The sequence below is a fragment of the Polypterus senegalus genome, chromosome 6 (assembly GCF_016835505.1).
Source record: "Polypterus senegalus isolate Bchr_013 chromosome 6, ASM1683550v1, whole genome shotgun sequence".
In the NCBI taxonomy this organism is placed as follows: domain Eukaryota; kingdom Metazoa; phylum Chordata; class Cladistia; order Polypteriformes; family Polypteridae; genus Polypterus; species Polypterus senegalus.
The window spans coordinates 170,857,890-170,869,929 of record NC_053159.1 but is presented as its reverse complement, the minus strand read 5'-3'; positions in this window follow the sequence as shown (position 1 = coordinate 170,869,929).

Genomic DNA, 12,040 nt, shown 5'->3' with positions numbered 1-12,040 from the left:
CGCAAAGGCACGGTTTAAAACCGTGTGCCCTCTACACCTTACACATGGCAAGGCTGATCACTAACTGAGAATAATGTTTAGTCAGTGAAACTAGAAATAGTTAGAATATGCCAATTCAATTCAATTTATGGGGGTTATAGGAACCTCCAATAGATTATGCACTAATATTTAGGAAAACATTTATATAAAACTTAAATAATTAGCAAATGGCTCTTACAAGAAGATTAAAAGGAGATATGACTGAAGTGTTTAAAATTATGAAGGGAATTAGTCCAGTGGATTGAGGCAGTGAGTTTAAAAATGGGTTCATCAAGAACACAGGGACACAGTTGAAAACTTTGTAAAAATTGTAAAAATTTGCACCAACATTCTTTATACAGAGAATCATAAACACTTGGAATAAGAGACCAAGTAGTGTGGTAGACAGTAAAACTTTAGGGACTTTCAAAACTCAACTTGATGTTTTTTTAAAAGAAATAAGTGGACAGGACTGGCAAGCTTTGTTGGGCTGAATGGCCTGTTCTCGTCAAGATGTTCTAAAGTCAACCATTAACCTTAGTTTAAGCAAAAATGACAGACAAATTTGGAGAAGGGGTACCTAATGTACTGACTGTAGAAAGGGAAGTCAGTCTGAACATTTGAAGAGTCAGAATCAATAGAAAGAACCGAATCAAGACCTAAAGTCAAAAACGTGAGAAACATCAAAGCCAAACCGTAAACCAAAAATCATAGTCAAAGGACAGAGTTTTGTTTCAAAATACCAGGAATCAAAGTTTAAAATAAGTAATATGCTAAGTTTGGTTCAATCTCAGATACTGCTGAAAATTTTAGGGTGATCTTTACACTGGCACATCAAGGACATTACAAGTGACACAGCCCCGGAAGTTCATGGAAAATCCCCATGGAAACCGATGTCGCAGCCCATCAAAAAGCGGTGTGAACCCCAAAATAAAAATGGTGCAGGAAAGAGACTGTAAAAGTATATCACTTCTAAGCTCTAAACCAAAATCCTGATTTCAGAATTTCATTCCTTGGGTATTTCCCCCACCCCCCAAAAACAATGGCAAAATGAATATTACATTTTTTGGGAAACACAAAATAAAAAAAAAAAAGCAGCAACTCGATACAAAATGGACTATAATAAACACCAAACACAAAAACCAGGAAGACCAGTGTGCCAATATACAACGTCAAAGAGCATTTTACACTGCGTGAATGTTATATAAGGGTCTGTACATACTGCATGTGTATTTTATGGTTTATGGGCATTTTTGAATTATTTTTCAAATTTAAATATATTCGGTTATGTTCATAATTGTGTATTGTCCATTTAAGTGTACTTCCATTCTATGTGTCTTATGGTGGAGCCCCCCTAACGACACTCCTCCTGACCCCTCACTCTGGCTATTTAAGGGCAGAGCCAAGTAAACTTAAATCACAAGATCATTGCACTTGGGTTTTGTGAAGAGCTTCTGTGACTGTTATTTTCACTGAAATTTTATTTGGCTTTCTTGAACGTTTTTTACACTGTTTAATAGAATTGTGTTTTCCGGATTTTGCATTGGGACTTTCCTTATGGCTGCCTTCTATACAATTTCTTTTTGCTTATTTTCAAACATTTTAGCATTTTGCTTGTATTTTTCTATCTTGCGGTGGACGGCTGGGGATTCGGCCTAGCCGGGATGCATGGAAGGACCAGGAGAAGGACAATGCCTCACCCGGGCCACAAGAGGGCAGCTGCCCTGGATTGAGTGGGGGCCACGGGAACAAAGCTGGGAAGCTCATCCCTCTTAGGGTCCATGGTCATCGCCAGGAGGTACCCAGTTAGTTATGGAGCCCTGGAAGGCAGCACTTCTACCACACCAGGAAGTGCTGCCGGAAGATCATCAGAAAGCACATCTGGGTAAACTATAAGAGGCCGCCTCACTCCACTCGAGGAGCCGGAGTCGGGTGGAAGAGGATGGAGCTTGTGAGGAGTGGAGTAGAGGCGGCAATAGAAAGAGAAGAAAAGGACCGTGAGCCATTATTGTGGGTTGGCGCACTGACTGTATTGTGTGAGCATGTGCAGAAGGAATTAAAAGTGTGGGTTTTCAACATCTGGCTGTCTCAGTGTCTGTGCCAGTGTCCAGAGCTTCTTTCACAATCTTTTCTAATAAATTATTAATAAAGATTCTTTGTTTGCTCTGTTCATGCAACTTGAATGTATTCACTTATCCTTCTTTTGTTGTATTTTGGGACATTGCGAATTATTTTTTGTCAGCTTCCCATTTTTGGAGTTCACTAGGCCGGAAGCCTGCAGTTAGCAATTTTGAGAATAGCTGGATTTGGGTCAAAGTCTCCTTGGACAGGCTGATTTAAGTGAAGACCCTGCCTTTATGGTCCTTTAGGAAGCCACAGAACCATTTTGAGGTGTTTGGGTCTCCTAATCACAACACTGGCTGTATTTGTTGTTATTTGTTGCCTTGAGGATGTCGGATTCCATGACTACTAATTGCAGGGAATAAATAAATACCTCTGGAAAATGAAAAGTAGTCCAAAAACAGGAAGCCCCTTCTCACAGGGTCACGCTTTTGAATTGAAAACAGGACTCTCGAACAATGAATCTGGGGAGGCGGAGAACCTTCACTTCAAAATTCAATTCACTTCAAAAGCATGGCAGTCTGTTAATGGGCTTCCTGTTTGTGGAGCACTTTCATTTTCTGGAAGTATTTATTTATCAATATCTTAATTGAAAAAAGAAAGAATGCACGTAGTAAGCACAGAACAGGGTGACTTGGCATGCGAATGATGAGACACGAGTAACAGGAGACTTGTTCACTGAAGTTTTTGAGATTGCTTACTGTTGTCAAGTGCTGGTTGCTATAGACTCACATTCTATCAGAAATGTCATCTACATTCTTCAGGAAAACGCGAGATTAAAAATTTCACTATAAACTATATGGGGTAAGTAACAGTCCTGCAGGGTATGGTAATGTTCCAAGCAGCCAGCAGCGTGCATTGCCACTTTACACTGCTTGCAGTGAGTGGACATGGGTGCTGCCATTTCAGGCAACTGTTGCTGCACGCTATGACCACTGCACCAGTGTCACATACTGCGTAGGGACAGCTCAGTGGCCAGCAGCAGATGGCTACAGCTGTGCAAAGACAGCTCAGCATTCCTGCTGGCCACCAAGCTGTCCCTGTACAACTTCCGCTACCAGAGATGGCGAATAGACAGCAACATTGACACACTCTGGTTTGTACCTGTTGTCGTTGTGAGTGGCAGTCCTCCCAGGCAAACATTACCATAGGCGCATCAGCTACACGAACGTGTTCAGCACTGCGATCAGTTGATGCAGGTACCTCACTTTCTGAGAAATCAGAGTCTGATCAAGGTCTGGTCTCCAGGCTACAAAAAGGACATAGCAGCTCTAGAAAAGGTCCAGAGAAGAGCGACTAGGCTGATTCCAGGGCTACAGGGGATGAGTTATGAGGAAAGATTAAAAGAGTTGAGCCTTTACAGTTTAAACAAAAGAAGATGAAGAGGAGACCTGACTGAAGTGTTTAAAATTAGGAAGAGAATTAGTCCAGTGGATCGAGACGGTGACTTTAAAATGAGTTCATCAAGAACACGGGAACACAGTTGGAAACTTAAAGGAAAATGTTGCACGTTAGGAAGTTTTTCCTTTACACAAAGAACCACAGATACTTGGCATAAGCTACTAAATAGCATGGTAGACAGTAGGACTTTAGAGACTTTCAAAACTTGACTTGATGTTCTAACATACTAATAAATCTTTGATAAAAAAAATTCTTGGTTTGGCCTTTTTAATGTAAGCTGAGGGTTTTTTAAATCATCCATCCTGTTGTGGAGCTTTTGTTACATGTTTTGATCACTTTAAGTCATTTTGTCCATTCTCCTTGCCTTTTGTGGCACTTTTAAAAGGCCTCACACTCATTTTGCCTTCATAAAAGACCTAATTTCATTAAAGGCCACTATTTCCAACCATGCTTGTAACATTTCACTACAAGTCGGTGTGAACTGGATTGATGAATGCTGATGCTGTGCTGACATGTCACTTTTGCTGAGAATTAGCAGTCAGTGTAGTTATCGGACTATTGACAAATTACAGCAACTATTTAAAGGATGCAAGGTAAATAGTGGAGATTGTTCAAAAACACTTTAGTCCAAAATGGCATGGATAGATGGATAGATACTTTATTAATCCCAAGGGGAGATTCACATAATCCAGCAGCAGCATACTGACACAAAAACAATATTAAATTAAAGAGTAATAAAAATGCAGACAAAAACAGACAATAACTTTGTATAATGTTAACGTTTACCCCCCAGAGTGGAATTGAAAAGTCTCATAGTGTGGTGGAGGAACGATCTCCTCAGTCTGTCAGTGGAGCAGGACGGTGACAGCAGTCTGTCGCTGAAGCTGCTCCTCCGTCTGGAGATGATCCTGTTCAGTGGATGCAGTGGATTCTCCATGATTGACAGGAGCCTGCTCAGCACCCGTCGATCTGCCACGTATGTCAAACTGTCCAGCTCTGTGCCTACAATAGAGCTTGCCTTCCTCACAAGTTTGTCCAGGCGTGAGACATCCTCCTTCTCTATGCTGCCTCACCAGCACACCAGCACGTAGAAGAGGGCGCCCACCACAACCATCTGGTAGAACATCTGCAGCATCTTATTGCAGGTGTTGAAGGACGCCAGCCTTCTAAGTATAGTCAGCTCTGACCTTTCTTACACAGAGCATCAGTATTGGCAGTCTAGTCCAATTTATCATCCAACATCAACACTGCTGTACTCTGCCCTATCAAAGTTCAAAGTAGTATGCCAAGTCTGGTTCAACTTCAGATACTACTGAAAATTTTATTGTGATCTTCATCATGGTGAGATCCAAATTGGCATACTCAGAAACACATCAGCACCACTTCCAGTGGGTGGGGGACTCCACCAGGGCTGCGCTTTCTTTGTCTCCTATCCTGTCTGTGGTTTTCTTGGACAGGTCATCAAGGCACAGCCAGGAAGGGAAGGGAGTTCAGTTCGGTGACCTTTGAATTGCGTAACTGCTTTTTGTAAATGACATGGACATGTTGAGCTACAAACTCCAGCACGCATTGGGACAGTTGTTGACAGAGTGTGAAATGGCAGTTATGAAGATCAGCACCTCCAAATCTAAGGCCATGGTCCTCAAAAGGAAAAGGGTGAACTGTCCTCTCCGAGTGGGAGGCGAGTTACTGCCTCAAGTAGAGGAGTTTAAATACCTTAGGGTATTTAATATATCAGAAAAGGAGTGGAAAGTAGCAATGCAGAGAATTCACTCGAGCTCCATATGCGCAAAGCATACAATTATACAACTCAAAATTATATATCGAGCACATCTGTCTCGACTAAAACTCTCCAAAATGTTTCCAGGGCAGGATGCAACCTGCGAACGTTGCAACCAAGCCCCAGCCTCACTGGGTCACATGTTCTGGGCCTGCACCAAATTAACATTATTCTGGACAAACATTTTTAATTACCTTTCAGACAGCCTTGGACTCACAATCCCTCCTAAGCCATTAACAGCTGTGTTTGGGGTTCTTCCAGAGGGGCTTAAAGTGGAGAACGACAAACAAACTGTAATTGCATTCACTACACTGTTGGTACGCAGACTTATTCTGATAAACTGGAAGAACCCAAACTCTCCTCTTTTAAGTCAGTGGGAAACCGATGTGTTATATTATTTGAAATTGGAAAAATCAAATACTCAGTTAGAGGATCCGTACAGACGTTTTTCAAAACATGGCAGGATCTAATCAGTAATATTTTAAAATAAGTTCATAAAGCACAGAGAATTTATTAATTTAGGTATGTTTACAAGCCTTAAATTTTACGCTGGCTTGGCTTGCTCTCTCTCTCGCAGGGGTGGGGATTGATCTGTTCTTAACTCAATTCTTCTTTTTGTAAAAACTTGATTGCTTTGTATGGATTGTAATAAAATTAATAAAAATAAAAAATAAATAAATAAATAAAATACCTTAGGGTCTTCTTCATAAGCGAAAGGGATGGTGAGATCGACATACAGATTAGAGCGACAAGCCTAGTCAGGCGGTCGCTATACCAATCTGTAGTGGTGAAGAAGGAGCAGAGGCAGAAGGCGACACTCTTGATTTACCAGTCGGTCTACATCCCTACCCTCACCTATGGTCATAAGCTTGGGGTAATTACTAAAAGAATGAGATCGCGGGTACAAGCGTCTGAAATGAGCTTTCTCCAGAGGGTGTCTGGGCTCTCCCCTTAGAGACAGAGTGAGAAGTGTAGACATTCAGGAGATCCTCAGAGTAGAGCTGCTGACCCTCCACATTGAGAGTAGCCAATCGAGGTGGTTCGGGCATCTGATACGGATGGCTCCAGGACGCCGCTCTGTGGAGATTTTACGGGCGCAACCAGCTGGAAGGAGACCCAGGATAAGACTCAGGCCTCGTTGGGGAACAAGGGAACACCTTGGGATCCCACAGTACGAGTGTGCAAGTATGGCTTTGGATAAGAACATATGGGCCTCACTGCTAAGGCTGTTGCTCCTCGTGACCCGGCTTTGGGTAAGCGGTGGAAAATGAAAGTATTTTAAATTTTTTATTTACTCTGTGACCTTGTACAGGAGAAAGCAGGCTGTGAAATACAGGAGAATAAATGTTTTATTTATCTGAATCAAGTCTGTGTAGCAGATACAGCTCTGTGTACAGGAGACAAGAACATTAATTATAAATACAAAAATGAGAGATGCTGACCAACACAAAGACAGTTCTGAAAAGAATTGAGGGAGGAAGCTGCATAACATTCTTTGCCTCCAAGCAATGCACAAAGCTTAATACTATAAAGGCCCTCATTGTAAAAACTGGCAACATAAATGTAGAGAGGTGCACCCAAACTCTCTAGCAAGACCGCTCATAATTTACTAAATCTCTTCAAGGTGAGAGGGTAGCAGGGGCACACCTGAAGTCAAAAGGCATACTTTAAAATAAGAGAAGAACGCGTTTTTCATCAGACCCCCCAGAGATAATTTAACTTTCTTAATCATCGTCAAATACATTCACCAGATTAAAGAAGGACAAGGCTGAATGCAAATTAAAAATATCCTCGATCGAGGAAATAGTCAGTGAGTGTAGTCAATTGTATCTGCCCAGCCAGGACTCTGGCTTACTATTTTACTGATTAGCTTTTGCAGATGAAGCATCTAAAATATTTAAATATTAAGCCGAGGATCTCCAGTCATCCCAAATTTTTACTTCTCACAACCTTGCAGTTAAATAAATTAACTTAAATTTTGAGAATGTAGTAATACATCACAGCATAATACCCTTATTGTGCTGGAAACTTCCACAGCTGTAAATGGAGTTTATATAAGAAAAGAGAATGAGTTGCTCGAAATTGATAAGAAGTATTTCATTTAACATATTTGAAGTACAATTAAGTCCTTTGACTAAGGATTGACTGTCATAAGCACAATTATAACACTGAAGTACTTCACATTTTTGAGTGACTTTTCACAGAAATGCATTACAAGAAAGTCTTTGATTTACACAGTGGAATTAAATGAAAATCAAAAATGACCTTTTTTGTTTACCAAATAGATTTATAGAGTATTGATAAATATTACAACAGACCAAATGTTGGCTTTGTCAGCAGATTCACAAATTTGAGGCGCACTTGTTCGGACCACATTTACCTTCACGCACACCTTGATAGAAAGCGTCCAAAGGGAACTGCTGAGCTGAAAATGACCAGGAGATGAACAGAAACCAACAGGAGAAGAATAAAGCCTGGTAGGTAAGAAGATGGGAATCAGGAGACCAAAAGAGACAGAGAGAACCGTACATCAAGAAATACAAAGCTAGGAAAAACGATGCAAAAATATTCTCAAGTGACCTTGTTTTAACTTGACGTAAAAAAGTGGCCGACGATTGTATTAAGCGCGGTTTACCCTAACCCTGCTCACTGGTCTCTGTTAATCTTCAGAAGTTGTAACTGTATATGGTGAATTTCCCAGACAACATATACAACAAGTCACTCTCAGCATCCTCTGGTTATTATTGGACATCAAACCCTGAGGTTATCCGTTCAAATCCTGCCACTGACACTGTGTGACCCTGAACAAGTCGATTTGTGCTCCAGCTGGATGAAGAAATGTAAGCAATTATTGCTATGGATGAAGGCGTCACCAAAATAAATAAATGTAAACCTTTCAACCTTATTGCGTATAGAGAGGTGGGCAAAAGTATGTTTATAGTTCTCGTACCCAAGTGCACCGTAGATCGTACCCAAGTGCGCTGTGCCATTGCGACATTCTTTTGAGGTAATAAAGCTATTGTAATAATCCTAACCTGCATGTCTTTTTCTGTATGAACTGTAAATCTACTTTAGCCCACCCCTGTATATATACTGCTCAAAAGAATTAAAGGAACACTTTTAATGAGAGTATAGCATAAAGTCAATGAAACTTATGGGATATTAATCTGGTCAGTTAAGTAGCAGAGGGGGTTGTTAATCAGTTTCAGCTGCTGTGGTGTTAATGAAATTAACAACAGATGCACTAGAGGGGCAACAATGAGATGACCCCCAAAACAGGAATGGTTTAACAGGTGGAGGCCACTGACATTTTTCCCTCCTCATCTTTTCTGACTGTTTCTTCACTAGTTTTGCATTTGGCTACAGTCAGTGTCACTACTGGTAGCATGAGGCGATACCTGGACCCTACAGAGGTTGCACAGGTAGTCCAACTTCTCCAGGATGGCACATCAATACGTGTCATTGCCAGAAGGTTTGCTGTGTCTCCCTGCACAGTCTCAAGGGCATGGAGGAGATTCTAAGAGACAAGCAGTGTCACGCACGCGCGAGTAGGAGGCCGCGGATTGATTCGATAGCACCTGGGAAACCATTCGCCAGGGAATGGCGGGTATTAACTTTCTCCCTCTGCTTCCTCATAGAAAGAAAGACCTTCCTGCACCATAGGCCTGGATTGACCGCAGTGCGATACTTCCGCCCTTCCTCCGCCATCTTGCCCTGACGTCATCCTTCCCATCCTCCCTTGCGGTCCTTCCCGCATCCCTCCACTTCCGCTCCTCCCCAATAAAATGGCGCGACGCCAGGAGTCGGCGTCGCGCTATGAACTGTTTTGTTTATTTTTGACCTGTTTTTTTTTTCTGTACAATATACGGGCCGGAAACCCCAACCCTTATTGCTGTCTCCTCGGTCCTTACATCTGGCGAGTCGGCAGGATAGAGAGATCCCGGAATGACGGAGGGACAGGACCTCAACACGGTGCTGCAGGCATGAATGACCAGCTCCAGGCGCTGCAGCGCAAGCCGCCACCACCGGGAGCTGGAGGCCACGAAGGCCAGGTTAGTGGAAGCCCAACGGGCGAGACCAGACCGCCCAGGCAGCCGCCTCCTTTTTAGTCCGATGGGCCCTTCGAGGACGCCGACGCCTACCTGGGCATGTTTGAGAGGACGCCACCCGGAGCGAGTGGCAGCGGTCCGAAAGGGCGCCCATCCTGGCGCCATACCTGAAGGGACGCTGCGGCCTATTATGACCTCCCTGAGGAGGAGGCCGCTAATTACGACCTCCTCAAGCCCGAAATACTGGCCCGCTACGGCATTAGCCCGGCCAGCAGGCGGCGAATGGCGGAACTGGGTCTTTGACCCTGAAAAGCCCGCCGCCCAGGCGCTCGAAGTTCTGGGGCAAGATGGGCCGCTGGCTACGCCAGAGGGACCCACGGGCGGAAAGTGGTCGAGCGGGTGGCCTGTGAAGGCCTGGTCAATCGATGCCCAGTTCCCTCGCCCAGCAGGTCCGGGACACGCCTATCAGAACATGTCGGGCCTCCTCGACGCCCTGGAGCGCCAGTTGGCGGTCCTCCGACTTGGGGGTCAGAAAGCCTGCTCGCGGGAACCGCAGGGACGGGCGGCCACCCCGAGCCCTCGACGCGCTGCAGAAGCGCCAGCCAGAGCCAGAGAGGGCCGGGTCCGCCGCGCTGTTTCAAGTGTGGCGAGACCGTCACCTGCTGCCAAACTGCCCCATCACATCGCCCGAGCCTATGGACTGCAGCTGGACGCCGGAGAGGTATTGTACCCGCCGCATCCCTTGGCGAGTCCGAATACGGGAGTGGTGTTGCTAAATGGGCACGCCGTGGTGGCTTTGTTTGATTCCGCAGCAACATTACCATTGTTGCTCGCCGTTTTGTCTTACCGCAACAGTGGTTAAAACAGCATTTGTTGGTCACCTGTGTGCATGGGGGACTAGGTCATATCGTTCCGCCACTGCTATGTCACCTGGAAGGGGAACCAATCCAAATGACGGTCGCTGTGTTACCTGACCCCCTTCCCAGTGATTTTGGGACAAGACTGGTCTAAAAGAATCAGCGGTAAGCCATTCGCGCTCCCGGGCCTCGTTGGATCTTGTTATGAGGGGAAAAGGCACCCCTCCGCGCCTCCACGCCGTGCACAAGGGCAGGCCCTATGGGCGCTGGTGTCTCGGGGACCTTCCGTGGCTACGGACCTTGACCCGAAGATTCCGCGGAGAAGGGACTAGCCAGGAACTCTTCCCGGCCCAGGCCCCAAGACCCTCTCGCGCCTGGACCATCAATTTCGGTCCACGCCGCCTCCTTTAAGAGGGAGCAGTGGAATGATGACTCCCGCGCTTTGCCCGAATGCGTCGTTCTGCCTAACAGCTCAACAGCGGACGGATCCACACCGGAACCCTTCTTTGTCCTTGAGAATGATCTGTTGTACCGGTGGCTACCCATGAGGGCGAGGTGCGGAAGTTGTTGCTAATTCCGCGTACCTTCCGGGCGGGAGATATGCGAGCTGGCACATGCTCACCTCCTAGGCCCACCTCGGGCGAAAAACACTGGAGAGGATTAAGCCCGCTTTTACTGGCCTGGGATCAATGAGGAGGTCCGCGGTTCTGTCAATCCTGTCCGGAGTGCCAGACCCGCCAGATTCCTAGGAGGGACCGTGCTCCTCTAGTCCCTATTCCCTCGTGGACATCCCCTTTGAAAGGATAGGGGTCGATTTGGTGGGACCCTGGAGCCCTCAACCCGTGGCCACAAGTATATCCTAGTCATGGTGGACTATGCCACCCGGTACCCAGAGGCGGTTCCCCTGCGCCCGCTAATACTAAAAGCATCGCACGGAACTGGTTAATTTGTTTTCACGCGTGGGCATACCCAAGGAGGTCCTCACGGACCAGGGTACGCCTTCACTTCGGATACGCTCAAGGAGGTAGCCAAATTACTGCAGATAAAGCACCTGAAAGCGTCAGTCTATCACCCGCAAACTGACGGGTTGGTCGAACGTTTAATCAGACGCTTAAGCAGATGCTCGCAAGGTAGTCAGCGCTGACGGCAGGAACTGGGACCAGCTCCTCCCGCCGTGCTTTTGCCTACCGGGAGGTACCCCAGGCCTCTACAGGCTTCTCCCCATTTGAATTACTATACGGGCGACAACCCCGGGAATCCTCGACATCCTAAAAGAAGGCTGGGAGGCCGAGGCTCTTCCCTCCTCTAACATTTTGAGACGTGGCGCAACGCGCGACCACTCACAAAGATCAGGCCCCTCCTAAAAGAGCACGTGACTCGGCGCAAGCAGCGCAGGCCGGTGTTACAACCGCAACTCCGCCCTCAGGGAGTTCCGCCTGGGACCGAAGTTATGGTGCTCGTCCCGACCTCCCACTTTCGAAGCTGCTCGCCACTGGCAAGGGCCTTACGAGGTTAAGGAGAGAAAGGACTGCGTCGACTATTTGGTGAAACAGCCCAATCGTCGACCGAAAGTGAGAGGATCTATCATGTCAACCTGTTAAAGCCCTGGAGATAGAGAGGAGCCCCAGCTCCCATAGGTCACTCTCCTTTTCGCAAGCACAACTGCCCTTAACCTCGGCGAAGAGCTGACCCCCAAGCAGCGGCAGGAGTTAGCCCAAACACTCCGAGCCATCCCCGAGGTAGTGAGAGTCACCCGCCGGACCGCTGATTGAGCACGATATAGTCACGGAGCCCGGTAATCGTCCGGGAGGCCC